This window comes from Cricetulus griseus, chromosome 5 (genome assembly GCF_003668045.3).
Source record: "Cricetulus griseus strain 17A/GY chromosome 5, alternate assembly CriGri-PICRH-1.0, whole genome shotgun sequence".
Taxonomy (NCBI): Eukaryota; Metazoa; Chordata; class Mammalia; order Rodentia; family Cricetidae; genus Cricetulus; species Cricetulus griseus.
The window spans coordinates 27,247,197-27,261,675 of NC_048598.1; positions in this window are offsets into that span (position 1 = coordinate 27,247,197).

A 14,479-nucleotide genomic window follows, 5' to 3' on the forward strand; every position below is an offset into this window, starting at 1 on the left:
CTTTGTGAGTTCGAGGCCAACCTGGTCTATAGCGCTATTTCCAGGACAGCCAGGACTACACAGAGAAACCCTGTTTGGGATAACAAAACAAGACAACAACAACAACAAAAATGTGGTCATAGCTTATTTGAGTGACAGGTTTGAGTGACAGCTACTTCAAGTTACTGGTGAAGGCCTTGTCCCCAGTTGTGGTAACAGCACCTAGTGTGCCAACTGTTGGGTGTGTTCATGTCTGTATGTCTGTCTACATGTATGTATTATTAAAGCATGAAAGCCCATCTTCAGCTTCACCTTTCCCACACCTCCCAGCCTAAAGCAAACCAAGCCTATGGTCCAGAGGCTCCAAACAGCAAGACACCAATAACTTGCTTTCTTTTTGTTACTCACTTTGCTCCAGTGGCTCCTATCCTCTGCAGAGCAATAAAGCAAAAAAGCGTGCAGCAGCGGAGTTGGAGTTGATTAAGTCTCATCAGTGTTAAAAATGAATGCTCATCTTGGAGTCTGAGATGATTCATATATGTATCCAAGTGATAATTGCTTCTGCGTTTAGGGTCTCCTTGCAGTTAGCTAGACAGCCAGAGCCAATGATTGCCCTTCTGGTCTCTCCTCTAAATAGTCAAGGACTAATTTGCCTTTGGCAAGAACCATACTGTTTGTTGAGGTTGGTTTAATAAATGATATCTGATATGAACCTTTGAGGCTGTCTACCTCTTTCTCACTCACATGTTTTTGCCCAGATAATTATAAAACAAAGCTGACATCACATGAAATTGAGATGAATTCCCACCTGAAGAGAAAGAATTACATAATTCTCTCAGCTAAGCAGTAGATTCTAATTCGCTCTGTTCCATTCTGTTCTCTCTTCTATTCTAAAGCCCCGCTGCACCTTTTCTGGCTTGTATTTGGATTTGTGAGACTTCACCATCCTTTCCCTCCCTGAGTGAGCCAGCCTGTCACCACCGACCTCCGCATACCGAGTGGAGCCAGGTGCTATAGGGGACTATTGGCCCCTTTTCTGTCACTTAGTGGGCATCCCTTGAACTTGGAGGACGTTGTGGAGAGGTGGAAGGTGAGAGGGCATTGTTTCCATCAGCTTAGCCATTGACAGGAAGTCGCAGTAAAGGCTGCCTGCCACTTTATCCTAAGACTGGGATAAAGCTGGGCGAATATCAGCCAGCTAAAGGGGCACTTAAAATTATCCTGGCACATCTGGGACACCACATCCTTTTCCCAATGCACGAGTCTCTGCTGAGGGTTGCCACACTCCCACACAACTCCACCCTTCCAAGCAGAGATGACTGGCTAGATCAGGATTTCTGTGTTTGTACCACAGTCCTATCTGTTGCAGGCTGTGTGGGGCTCCTCAGATCACAGAGGGCTAAGTATTTCCAAAGAAGAAGAGAAGTGGAGTCTCAGTTTGATATTTATTGTAAACAACATAAAATTAAAAATACTTATGAAGACAGGCGAAGTTTTGTTGTTGGTGCCCCGGTTGACTGGGCTTCACTGCTAGCCTGGTCACTGTGGCTCTTCTGGGGACCCAAGGTGAATAATGTTTGTCCTTCATCCTGACAAATCTTTGGGATCTCCAAAAAGTGATTCCCTTCCTTGCGCTCAGTACCTGAGGACCCAGGGCTGCCCTTGTACTTCTTGGGCTGGTGACACTCTGGGACTGTGTTTCCTACTCCTTGGCACTGTCCACATTCAATGTGAGTGGCCCCAGTGACTGCACTATATGCCAGTCATCTGGAAACCCTCACAGACACACCCAGAAGTGAGCTTTGCCAATCACCTGGGTGTCACAGAAGCCAATCAAGGTGGAGAAGCCTAAGCACTCAAACTTACTCTTCCCTGCCTTTGCTAGAGCGGCTATGGGCCATTTCCAGGCCATGATTTCTGTATATAAATAAAACCTAGTAAGTAAGATGGCCCTTACCGGAGGAAACTGCATTTTGTTTTTCTGAGAGTCAGTGTGGGAATTGTCAGAAGGACAAATTGTCTCACAAATCCCATTCTGTTTCACTGTTCTTAGAGGCAAGAGAAGGAAAGAGCAGTTCTGGGGACCCCAGGACACAGAAGTTGGAAGCCATATGGCAGTGGAGCACAAACTTTGATGTCAAGTGTAACCGGGATGCTCCTCCATGCTGTACTAGGAAAATACATGATGTGTTGGTCTATGGGCGATTCTGTGGGGTCACTTTCTTGGTTGATGATTGATGTGGGAGGGCCTGACCCACTGGGGGGGGGGTGCCACCCTGGGCAAGAAGTCCTGGATTACATAAGAGAGCAGGTTGAGGAAGCCACAAGAACAAGCCAGTAAGCAGCTTTCCTCCATGGCCTCTGCTTCAGCTCCTGCCTCCAGGTTCCTGCCTTGAGTTCCTGCCATGACCATCTTCAGTGATAGTCTGTTATCTGGGTGCTATAAGATGAAATAAGCCCTTTCCTCCCCCAAGTTGCTTTGGGTCACAGTGTTTATCACAGCAACAGAAGGCAAACCAGGTCGCATCATTTCTTTAATTTGAACTTTTAGCCACTGGGACGATCAACATCTATCTGTTCAGGTTCATAGAAAAAGGGAGGACCTGTTTTCCCCCTTATGAGTTTGTCAGGTTCATAGAAAAAGGGAGGACCTGTTTTCCCCTCATGAGTTTGTTCAGGTTCATAGAAAAAGGGAGGACCTGTTTTCCCCCTTATGAGTTTGTCAGGTTCATAGAAAAAGGGAGGACCTGTTTTCCCCCTTATGAGTTTGTTCACGTTCATAGAAAAAGGGAGGACCTGTTTTCCCCCTTATGAGTTTTTGCTACTTCCCTGGACACTCTCTCCAAGAAATCACAATTAACAACTTTTAGCCTGTCTGAAAGGGTAAAGCTCTGAGGATCAGCTTCTTCTGTTAATGATATAGCCAATATCCAGGTTGCTGCATGAGCTCAGGTTTCGTTCATATGCATCTCTGAACTCCACAGCAGGTTGGGCCCTTCCACACAAACCATTAATCAAGAAAATGCCCTCACAGACATGAGCACAGACTGGCCTTGTGGGGAAAATTGCTCGGTTGAGGTTGTCTTTTCCCAGGTGACTCTAGTTTGTGTCATGTTGACAAAAGCTAACCAGCTCATGGGTACGCACAAGTTTGCTACAGTTCAACCTGAACAATGTTTGCTGGATTTCATGCTATTTAAGAATGACTTTCTGAAATGTCTTGACATTGGACTGCTGAATTTAATTACTAATGTTTATTGAGCAGTTATTATGTACCAGTACTGTGTTAAGTACAAAGGCATGCATTATCTAACTAACTACTTTTGGAAGCTTAGAAGGCACATATCATCATTTTTAAATGGCTTTATTAATTTCTGATTTGCAAACTAGAAACTTGAAGTGTTTTAAGTCATTGGTGTTTAACTTTTTTTTTTTTTTTTTTTTTTTTGGTTTTTTCCAGACATGGTTTCTCTGTGGCTTTGGAGGCTCTGTCCTGGAACTAGCTCTTGTAGACCAGGCTGGCCTCGAACTCACAGAGATCCGCCTGCCTCTGCCTCCCGAGTGCTGGGATTAAAGGTGTGTGCCACCACTGCCCGGCGGTGTTTAACTTTTAAGTTACATTTATTTATGTGTGTGTGTGTGTGTGTGTGTGTGTGTGTGTGTGTGTGTGTGGGGCGGGGGGGGGGGGGTTGTATGTGCTATGGCTCTGAGTGGAGGTCAGAGCCTTATGAGTTTGTTCAGGTTCATAGAAAAAAGAGTCAATAGTCTCTTCTTCTGCCACGTGGGCCCTAGGGTTTGAACTCAGGTTGTCAGGCCTGGCAGCAAGCACCTTCACTCACTGAACCATCTTGCTGGCTTCAATTTCTTGATTTTTAAAGTATATTCACAGAGTTGTATAAGCACCAGCATCACTTAGTTATAAATCATTTTCATCAGCCTATAAAGATAGCTTATTTCTACTGGTGGTTATTACCCATGCCCTTCTTCTTTCTCTACAACTCCCGGCCCGAGGCAGCCGAGACTATACATTCTCTTTAGACTTTCCCATTTTGATACTTCATGTACACAGACACATGGGCCTTTGGTCTTTATGGATGGCTTCTTTTACCCAGGCTATGATTTTAGAGGTTCATCGATAGAGCACACAACAGCACTCTGTTCCTTTTTGTGCAAACGATATTCTGTTGTATAAATGCATGTTGCCTTTACTCACCCGTCAGCTGATGGACATTTGGTTTGATGCCACTCTTTGAATATGTGTGTACAGGCTCCGGTGTAGGCTAGAGGTTGTCATGCCAATTCCCCATTGTGCAGATGAGGAGGGAGGCTCAGACAGCTGAGATGGCTTCCCAATGTCATGCAACCACTAGGAAGCTGACGAAGGCCTCTCTGATGGTAGTTAATCCTTGAGCACAACTCAGTGTCATTGCTCTGCTGGCAGGGGACCCAAGCAGAAGCAATTACATTTACTCTGGAGGTACCTCCCTTAGCTTCTTGCCATATCACTTGGGTCTCTAGGGATATTGTAAATAAAGCAAAGGGCCTATACCTTGGGAAGAAACTTGATAGAGGAAGCAAGGAAGCGAAAGGCAGAGAGATGGCCATATGAGCAGAGCCTCATGGGCTAGACATTTCAGGAGCCTGGTGGCAGATGGCTGGTTCCAGGAAGGATTAGATGGCAGGAAAACATCTCTGAGAGTTTCCCAGAAACCCTTTGGGGGCAGATTCTGGTAAAAACTGAATTGGAACAGTAGAATATGGAGTTCATTATAATTTGGATTATTAATGAAAATGTGAAAGCCTACTTAATGAAGCTTGCTAATATTTATTATAGCTAGAAAAGAGGTAATTTGGGAACTTGTTGTCACTTCTCAAACACTGTATTGCAGACAAAATATTGAGAATGCTTTAAGAATTCACTTCATATTTAAAAATTCTCAGAAGGGTTGAAGGGGAGAAAAACTTTGCATTTGTAATGATTTTGAATCAGGAGGCCAGTGATATGTTAGGTCATTATCTGGTCACTGCTTCCGGGATGGTCACCGAGCAAGACGATGCCATGAGTGCCTTTCTCTGCAGAGGATGAGGTTCAGGGCCCCTGATGTGGGCTTTTCAGTCTAAACCCAGGATGGCTTGGGCTTGCCCAGGCCTGGACGGCCACAATATTATACTGGATCATATCCTTGAGGGGTAATCAGTGGGAGTTGACGATCCTGTTTCTTTTATCACACGGGGGGCGGGGTGGTGGGAGTGGGATGGGTATTTATTTTATGAAAAGAAGTCCAGGTGAGGAGATGTAGCAGGAAAGCTAACGGATTGCCTTGCGTTCTTACTGCTGCAGTTCTCTCAGTCTTCTATAGGTGGCGCGATTGTTCAACGTAACTATTTCTAAGGAAGAAAAAAAAGCATCTAGAAGTGTTCTTAGATCCAGCTCATGGAGTTTCTTTTTCTTCCCCATTGCAGTCTACCCTGTATGTTTATCTCAGTTTTATTGAAATCACTCCTCGGAACTTGCTTACCCTGAGCCCTAGAAACACTTGAAGTGTCCTTAAGAATTTTTTTATTTTTTTTTTCCAAGCTGTAAAACTCCAGGCTTAAAGCCTGGTCCACAGGCGGTGAGATGTCGCATAACAGATCAAATTTTAGGTTTGCCGAGTCATGCAGGGTCACAGCACTCTGGAACTCAGGGTTTACTCACCAGTTCTGACCTGGAGTTCCAATAGGGGTCCTGGGCTTTGTGTTAAGACAATGTCAATTGTTATGCTGCTGTTTCAGAGGTGGAAGCCCTATTAACATATGGAGGGGATAGGAAACAGAGAAAAATGTGTTACCCTCCCAGTGTTCTGATCGACTGTGGAAGGCTAGTGCTTGAGCATCAGCTTCAAATCACCTGCAAATGACTTTCTCTCTGTTTCTGTTTTGTCAAACAAATCAAACAAAAACAAAACAAGCCCTCCCCCTCCCCCAACACCCAAAGACAACAACAACCCCCCCCCCAAAGAAACCACAGATGTAGCAGAGGCCATGCACTCTAATGTTTCCTTATGTGTCTCTCCTTGGGATAACCAGGGGCAGATACTTTCATATTTCTGTATATTTTGTGAGCAGAGATGTACTGGCTGGTTTTTGTGTGTCAACTTGACATAAGCTGGAGTCATCAGAGAGGAAGGAGCCTCAGTTGAGGAGATGGGGTCTCCATGAGATCCAGCTGTAGGGCACTTTCTCAATTAGTGATCAAGAAGGGAGGGCCCAGTCCATGGTGGGTGGTTCTATCCCTGGGTTGATGGTCCTGGGTTCTATAAGAAGGTGGCTGAGGAAGTCATGGGGAAGTAAGCCAGTGAGCAGCACTCCTCTGTGGCTTTTGAATTAGCTCCTGACTCCAGGATCCTGCCCTGTTTGAGTTCCTGTTCTGACTTCCTTCAATGATGAACAGTGGTGTGAAAATGTAAGCCAAATAAAACCTTTTCCTCCCCAACTTGCTTTCTGCTCACGGTGTTTCTTCGAAGCAATATAAATCTTGACTAAGACAAGAGACAATGGTAATTTATGTTCTGGATTATCATTTCAAGGACTCTGGAAACACAGTTTGCTTTGGAAGGTAGAGGTTGTGTCCCTCTCTGAGCAGAGTTCAAGGTGCAATTAAGATAATGTCTTCCAGACCCAGGAGCATCGTCAGCAGCAAATCCCAAAGATGGGAATTGAACACACAGTGCTATCACCAACAACAAAAACAAAAATAACAGGAACTAGAGATCACTGGTCATTAATATCCATTAATATAAACAGTCTCAATTCACCTATAAAAAGACAGGTTAACAGATTGGATATGAAAATAGGATCCATCCTTCTGCTGCATACAAGAAATACAACTCAACCTTATAGAGAGACATTACCTCAGAGTAAAGGGTTGAGAAAAAATTTTCTCACCGCTGGACAGATCTGCCCGACAGGGGCTCAACAGAGAAATAAGGGAACTAACAGATGTTATGACTCAAATGGACTTAACAGAGATCTATTGAACATTCCACCCAAACACACAAAAAAATGCATTTTCTTTTCAGCACCTCATGGAACCTTCTCAAAAATAGATTACATAGTTGGTAACAAAGCAAATCTCAACAGATACAAAAAAAAAAGAAAGAAAGAAAGAAAGAAAGAAAGAAAGAAAGAAACCCCTGTACCTATCAGATCACCACAGCTTAAAGTTAGAATTCAACAGCAGCCCACAAACACATGGAAATTCAACAATGATCAACTGAACCACCACTGGGTCAAGGAAGAAATAAATAAAATACTTCCTAAAATTAACAAAATCAGAACTAAACGGGGGACATAACAGACACTGAAGAAATCCAGAGAATCATTAGGTTATACTTCAAAAACTTGTACTCCACAAAATTGGAAACTTTAAGGAGATGGATAATTTTCTAGTTAAGAACCACATACCAAAATTAAATCAAGAACAGATAAACAAACTTAAATACATCTACAACCCCTAAGGGAATAGAAACAGTTATGAATAGTCTCCGAACCGACCAACCCCCCACCCCCCGAAAAAAAGCCCAGGCCCAGATGGATTTAGTGCAGAATTCTCCAAGATGTTCAAGGAAGATGTAATGCCAATACTCCTCAAATTTTTCTCACAATAGAAACTGCAGGAGCATTGCCAAACTCTCTTTAGGAGGCTACAGTTACTCTGATACTCAAACCACACAGAGACACAACTATGACAGAGAATTACAGACTAGTTTCTCTCATGAACATAGACGCAAAAACACTCAATACTGACAAACTGAATTCAAGAACACATCAGAATAATCATCCACCATGATCAAGTAGGCTTCATCCCAGAGATGCAGGGATGGTTCAACATAAGAAAATCCATCAATGCAATCCACCATATAAACAAACTGAAAGAAAAAAAAAAACAAAAAAAAACATGACCCATCTCACTAGATGCTGAAAAAGTCTTCGACAAAATTCAACACCCTTTCATGATAAAGGTCTTCGAATAGGTATACAAGGACATACCTAAACATAATAAAGGCAATATACAGTAACCCAACATCAAAATAAGTGGAGAGAAACTCAAAGAAATTCGACTGAAATTAGGAACAAGACAAGGCTGTCTGGACACATGAGGAAGGGCCTAGGCCTGGCCCAGGATGATGTGGTAGACTTTGGGGAGCCCCTTTTGAGGGCCTTACCCTGCCTGGGGAGTGGGGGGGGATGGCTAGGGGCAGGTGGGATGTTGGGGGGAGGGGAGGGAGAGGGAGAGGGAGAAGGGATTGACATTTGAAGCAAGCTTGTTCCTAATTTGAACCAATAAAAAAAAAAAAAGATAAGGCTGTCTATTCTCTCCATATCTATTCAACATAGTACTTGGAGTTCTAGCTATAGCAATAAGACAGCAAAAGGGGATCAAAGGGACACAAATTGGAAAAGAAGAAGTCAAACTCTTGCTATTTGCTGATGATAGGATAATTTACATAAGTAATCCCGGAAATTCTACCAGAGAACGCTTACAACTGATAAACACCTTCAGTAATGTAGTAGGATGCAAGATAAACTCAAAAAATTAGTAGCCCTCCTGTATACAAATGATAAACAGGCTGAGAAGGAAATCAGAGAAAAATCACCCTTTACAATAGCCATAAATAACAAAATATCTTGGGGTAACTCTAACCAAACAAGCGAAAGACCTGTATGATAAGAACTTCAAGTCTTTAAAGAATGAAGTTAAAGGAGATATCAGAAAATGGAAAGGTCTCCCATGCTCTTGGTAGGATGGTAGGATCAACATAGTAAAAATGGCAATCCTACCAAAAGTAATCTACAGATTCAATGCAATCCCTATCAAAATCCCAGGATAATTCTTCACAGACCTTGAAAGAACAACACTCACCTTCATATGGAAAAACAAAAAACCCAGGATAGCCAAAACAACCCTGTACAATAAAGGATCATCTGGGGCATCACTATCCCTGACTTTAAGCTCTACTATAGAGCTATAGTAATGAAAACAGCTTGGTATTGACATAAAATCAGACAGGTGGACCAATGGAATTGAATCAAAGACTCTGATATCAACCCACACACCTAATTTTTGACAAAGAAGCTAAAAATATAAAATGGAAAAAAGAAAACATATTCAACAAATGATGCTGGTATAACTGGCTGTCAACATGTAGAAGAATTCAAACAGATCCTTATCTTTCACCATGCAAAGTCCAAAAATGCCTTCAGTTAGCTCAGATTCATATACACACAACTGAACAGGAAACATCAGACCCCGCTAAAGACTGCTAGTCTGGTTACCCTCACCTAAGAAGCTAATTTGATAACAGTAAAAAATCATTAGCCAAGCTTGTCTCTTGATCTGCAGATGTGACAAGGTCACATTCCCGAAAAACTTTAAAATATCAGGACATAAAGAGTAAAGATAAACCTACACATGGGCTTGGTCGAGAAGAAGACAAATGTTAACTTTTTTTTTTTTTTTTTTTGGTTTTTAGAGACAGGGTTTCTCTATGTAGCTTTGGAACCTATCCTGGCACTCACTCTGTAGACCAGGCTGGCCTCGACCTCACAGAGATCTGCCTGTCTCTGCCTCCTGAGTGCTGGGATTAAAGACGTGCTCCACCAATGCCCAGCATCTCTGTGTTTTTTATTACAGTGTTCTCTAAGTTGATTGCACAAAGTCACAATTCTGGTAGCAACACACTTCTACAGTTCTTAATCTTTTCCAATTAGAATTGTATAACGTTTTATTTATCTATTTATCTATTTTTTTGTGGCAAGATTTCTCTGTGTAACAACACTCGCTGTCCTGGAACTCACTCTGTAGACCAGGCTGGCTTGGAACTAACAGAGATCCTCCTGCCTCTGCCTCCTGAGTGCTGGGATTAAAGGCGTGAGACACCACTGCCAGGGTAGAATTGTATAACATTTTATTTAATTGTTTTACTTTTCATATTAGGTCAGAGTGAGTATCTTTTCACAGTTTTATAACCATCAGAGCTTTCTCTTTTCTCTTTTCTGAAAATTTTCTCATTTTTCTAGGCCTGCAAATTTTTCTTTATAAGTTCTGGATGATATTCCTTTGTTGACTTTAGGGCCTCTTGCTTAGAGTTATCCCAAAGTCCTGAAGGGATGGCAGCCATATGATTGCATGTTGTATTAGCTTTCCCAGTGTGACCACCCAACAGATAGGAGAAAACATTTATTTTGGCTCATGGTTTTAGAGGTCTGTGGTTGTTTGTTTCCATGTGTTTGAGCAGAACACTGTGGTGGTGGGAGCCCATCTCTCATAAAATTTATTATCCTAAACCCATTACAATGCAGGGACTGGGTCTGAAAAAATGAGCCCCTCCAGTGAAACAAGAAAATTCCATCTTGCCTCTTATTCCCAGGCTTGGAAGTCACACAGAATCGCCCCCCCCCCACCACAGTGACTGTAACTCACACAGATCCAAGGAGAAGGAAGGAAAGTGAGTTCTGCCTCTGGATATCAGGTAGGGCATGTTGAAGTCATGGTTGATACAAAAAGCACATATAGGAAATATTGTGGCCATTTTTGTTAAAACTACAACAACCTAATCTTTCAGGCCAGTTCAGGATGAATTTTACAGCTAATGGCTCATCTTCTGTTTTCTTGTTCCTTGCTTTTGAACCAACTGTCCCCCAGATCTCAAGCTCATAGACTGTACTAAGTAGCTCCAGCTTTTCAACAACCAAGGGAGAATTCAGACAATGTTGGAAAACCTTCCAAATATTTCCTGCTGTATCAGTTGATGCTTGCTCTTCCTCAAGTCCATGTTTTTAATTGATGATACAATATCAATTTTTGGTTTTATAATTGTCTCAGTTTTACTCTTTAAAGTACCTTGCTCTGTTACTGCGTGAAGCTTTACCTGCTTCATCTCTTTGTCTCTTTCATCTTTGTATTTCCAGCATCTAGCCTGAATACTCACCGTACAGCAGGTTCTCACTCAGGGTTCCTACACTGGACTGTCTTCTAGAGTGATGTCAGACTTCTTTTAATGAGAGCCCATTCTGCTGACTTCAGCATGATATCCTGGTTACTTTAAGAGTCATTTCTTGTTTAGACTCCTTGTGATCCCTGAGATGGGGCCCTAAGTGTCTGATAAATTAATAATGTTATGAACTTAGCATATATATGACTCCTTGTGTTTGCAAGAAGGAGACATAAATGTTTCAGCATAATGGACCTTGAAGGTACCAGACTGGAAAACTATCTCCCCAGTTCTGTGTTCCCATGGTATGATGCATCCGCTTTCATTTTCATCCAAATGAAAATGAAGTTCTGCCTTACAGCCTCCCCGAACTTCATCCTCTGGAGATACTAGAAGTCTTGTAAAGAGGCCTAGGACTCCAATAATTTTAAATATGTGCTGGGCTTATGGATTTGGAGCCACTCTCCTCAATCCCAACTGAGCACTGTCTGTTATAATTTTAGCAAAATGTGGGACAACGTGTCTTTTGTGGTATGACATGTGTATTTAAAAAGTGAAGAGTGGAGAAAAATCAAGTCAGGAGAATTAATCAACATGCACAAATGCATTTCAGATGAAAATTTAATGATCACTAAATATACACTTACCATTGCTTATGGAAGAGACTCCATCTCAAGTGTTCCCAGCACACTTCTGTGTCTCTCCTCAGCCTCAGACAGTATCTCCCATTGGTTCTAATGTGGTTGACTCTGAATGCTGATGCTAATAAGAGAAGTGAAAAAAAGATTACACTTGACAGCCACAAACAACCCTCACACCTCATCCAATCATTGACCTCTTGCTTCCCACCTCTGACTTGGTTTGCTGTTGTGGGCTGGTTCATTAAGGCAGTGAACAATGGCTTACTGGAATTCTATCTTCTTCTTTTGTATTGAAGGATGATAATAGCAGCAAAAGTACCAGCTGATATTTATAGATGGATAGTCATTTATGCACACCGAGGACAGTCTTACAATACTAGTCTTGTTCAGATACTCATTGCCGCATCATGGATTAAACTTATGATTTCCCATCTGTTTTTAGGCTGTGTTAGTTCTGCCAACAACTGCCACCACCACCACTCATCTCCATAGCTATTTTACCATTTTTGTCTTTTGTTTAGATTTATTTATTTTTATTTTATGTTTATGGGTGTTTTACCCGCATGAATGTCTGTGTATCATGTGCATGCAGTGCCCATAAGGACCAGAAGAGGGCGCCAGAGCCCCAGTAACTGGAGTTACAGATAGGTGTGAGTGGCCATGAGGGTGCTGGGGATCTAGCCCAGGTCCTATGAAAGAGCAGTCGGTGCTCTTAACCATGGAGCTGTCTCTCCAACCTGAATGCTTTTTTATTTTGTAAAACTTGACACTGTCTACTCATTAAACAATACCTTTGCACCTTCTCTGTGAACCCCCAGAAGCAACCATTCTACTTTCTGTCCCCATGATATTGACGACTCTAGCTACCTCGTATGAGGGGAATCAGACAGTGTTTGTGACTGGAGTGCTTTCCTTAGTTTACTTCAAACTTTTTTTTTTTTTTTTTTGTAATTTGTGCCTGAATTTCCTTCTGTTGTAGAGCCAAATGTCATTCCACTGTGTCTGTCTGCCACACACTGCTGATGTATTCCTCTGTCAACAGGCATGGGGCTTGCTCCTGCCTTTCACCTGTGATAACAATGCTACCGTGAACACGAGCATTCAACTATCTCTTGGAGACTTTGCCTTCAACTTTTCTGGGTGTTTCAACTCAGAAGTGGAATTTCTGGATCACACAACTGTTTTAGTTTTCTTTGCTTGTGGGCTGAAACACATTTTCCACCAAAGTTGTGCCATTTTGCACTCACACAGTGTGCACAAGGCCCTGTTGTTTCCAGTCCTTGTCAACACTAGCTATTTTTCATTTCATCGCTCATAGCTATTGAATTGGGTGTGAACTGACAACCTGATTGTGTCTTGTGTTTGCACTCCTCTAATGGTGATGTTGGGCATTTGTACATCTTCTTTGGAGGAGTGTCTACTCTTGATCTCCACTTAGTTTTGAATGGTGTTGTTGTGTTATTGAGTTGTCACATGGTCACTTTTGTCCTCACTCTACTGTGGAATGAGGAGCTACCCATCAAGGACATCAGTAGAACATTGCACTGCTTGGCACCTCACACCTGAGACTTCCTGTCTCCCATTTACATTGTTTTTCTGGCCCCAGGGAGGTCTTGGCTCTAGCTGCCTGGTAACTAATCTCCAAAGCATGGTCTCACAGAGAATGGCTAAACTACTGAAAGGATCGTAATTTCACTTAAAATACAAAGTCCTGTAGATGAAGGCAGTGAGATTAAACTGGGATCACAGAGACCCGGGGCTTGAAAGGCCTCTACTGGCAGAGGCCCTCGCCCTGGTGGCAGATGGATGTATTTTCTTGAGCTCAAGAGCCACCTCATCTCAAGGCATCTTGGAATCAAACAGAGAACTCTCCTACAGAATCTGCCCCTTTCCCTTGTGGCAGGAAGCTCTACTAAAAACAACCTAAGACACTTAGCAGACGTTGGGTCTGCTAAGACCCAACCACTGTGGCTACCACAGAGTTGCTGAGTTGTGTGACTGAGAAAAATATCATTTGACAATCATAACTCATTGTCCAGTGATCCTTCCAATTACCATCATTGATATATCCCTCACACAGGACAGAGGCTCTTGCCTCCTGAAGCAAGACAGCTTTGGGCCAGACCTGGGGCAGTATTCAGTTAAAAAAAAAAAAGATAGGGGGCTGGAGAGATTAAGGCTCAGAGGTTAAGAGCACTGTCTGCTCTTCCAGAGGTCCTGAGTTCAATTCCCAGCAACCACATGGTGGTTCACGACCATCCGTTATGAGATCTGGTGCCCTCTTCTGCTGAAGCAGAATGTTGTATACATAATAAATAAATAAAAATCTTAAAAAAAGATAGTATACAGACTGCTGATCCCAAAGACCACCACAGTTACCCGTTGATAAAGCAAAGCCAAACTAATCACTGATGGCAGTGAAGGACCATGTCTCCGTGGCATTTCAGAAGGGAAGGTCAGTGTAGGTTAGTCAAGGTTTGAGGATGTGGTCGGTTCCAATGACGACTGACTGACTGGAGCTTCGAGAAGTTCCTGATATTCCAGATTAGGGGTTGATAGGTACAGTGATGGGGGTTTTGAAATGTTTTCCTAGTGTTCTAGAGCCTAGCCTCACATGAGACAGATCGTTTACCATGGAGCTACAGATCATGTTTTGAAGAAGGTTTTGATAAACAAAACAGCATCACCAACAAGGGATTTGCCTTGTTGCTGCAGGAGAAGGCTTAGTGATCTATTATTTGGCTGCATGGGGTTTCAGAAAATTATATTATATAAGAATATATATATATATATATATATATATATATATATTAGAAACAATCTTATTTTATACATCAATCCCAGTTCCCTCTCCCTCCTATCCTCCCATGCCCTCCACCAACC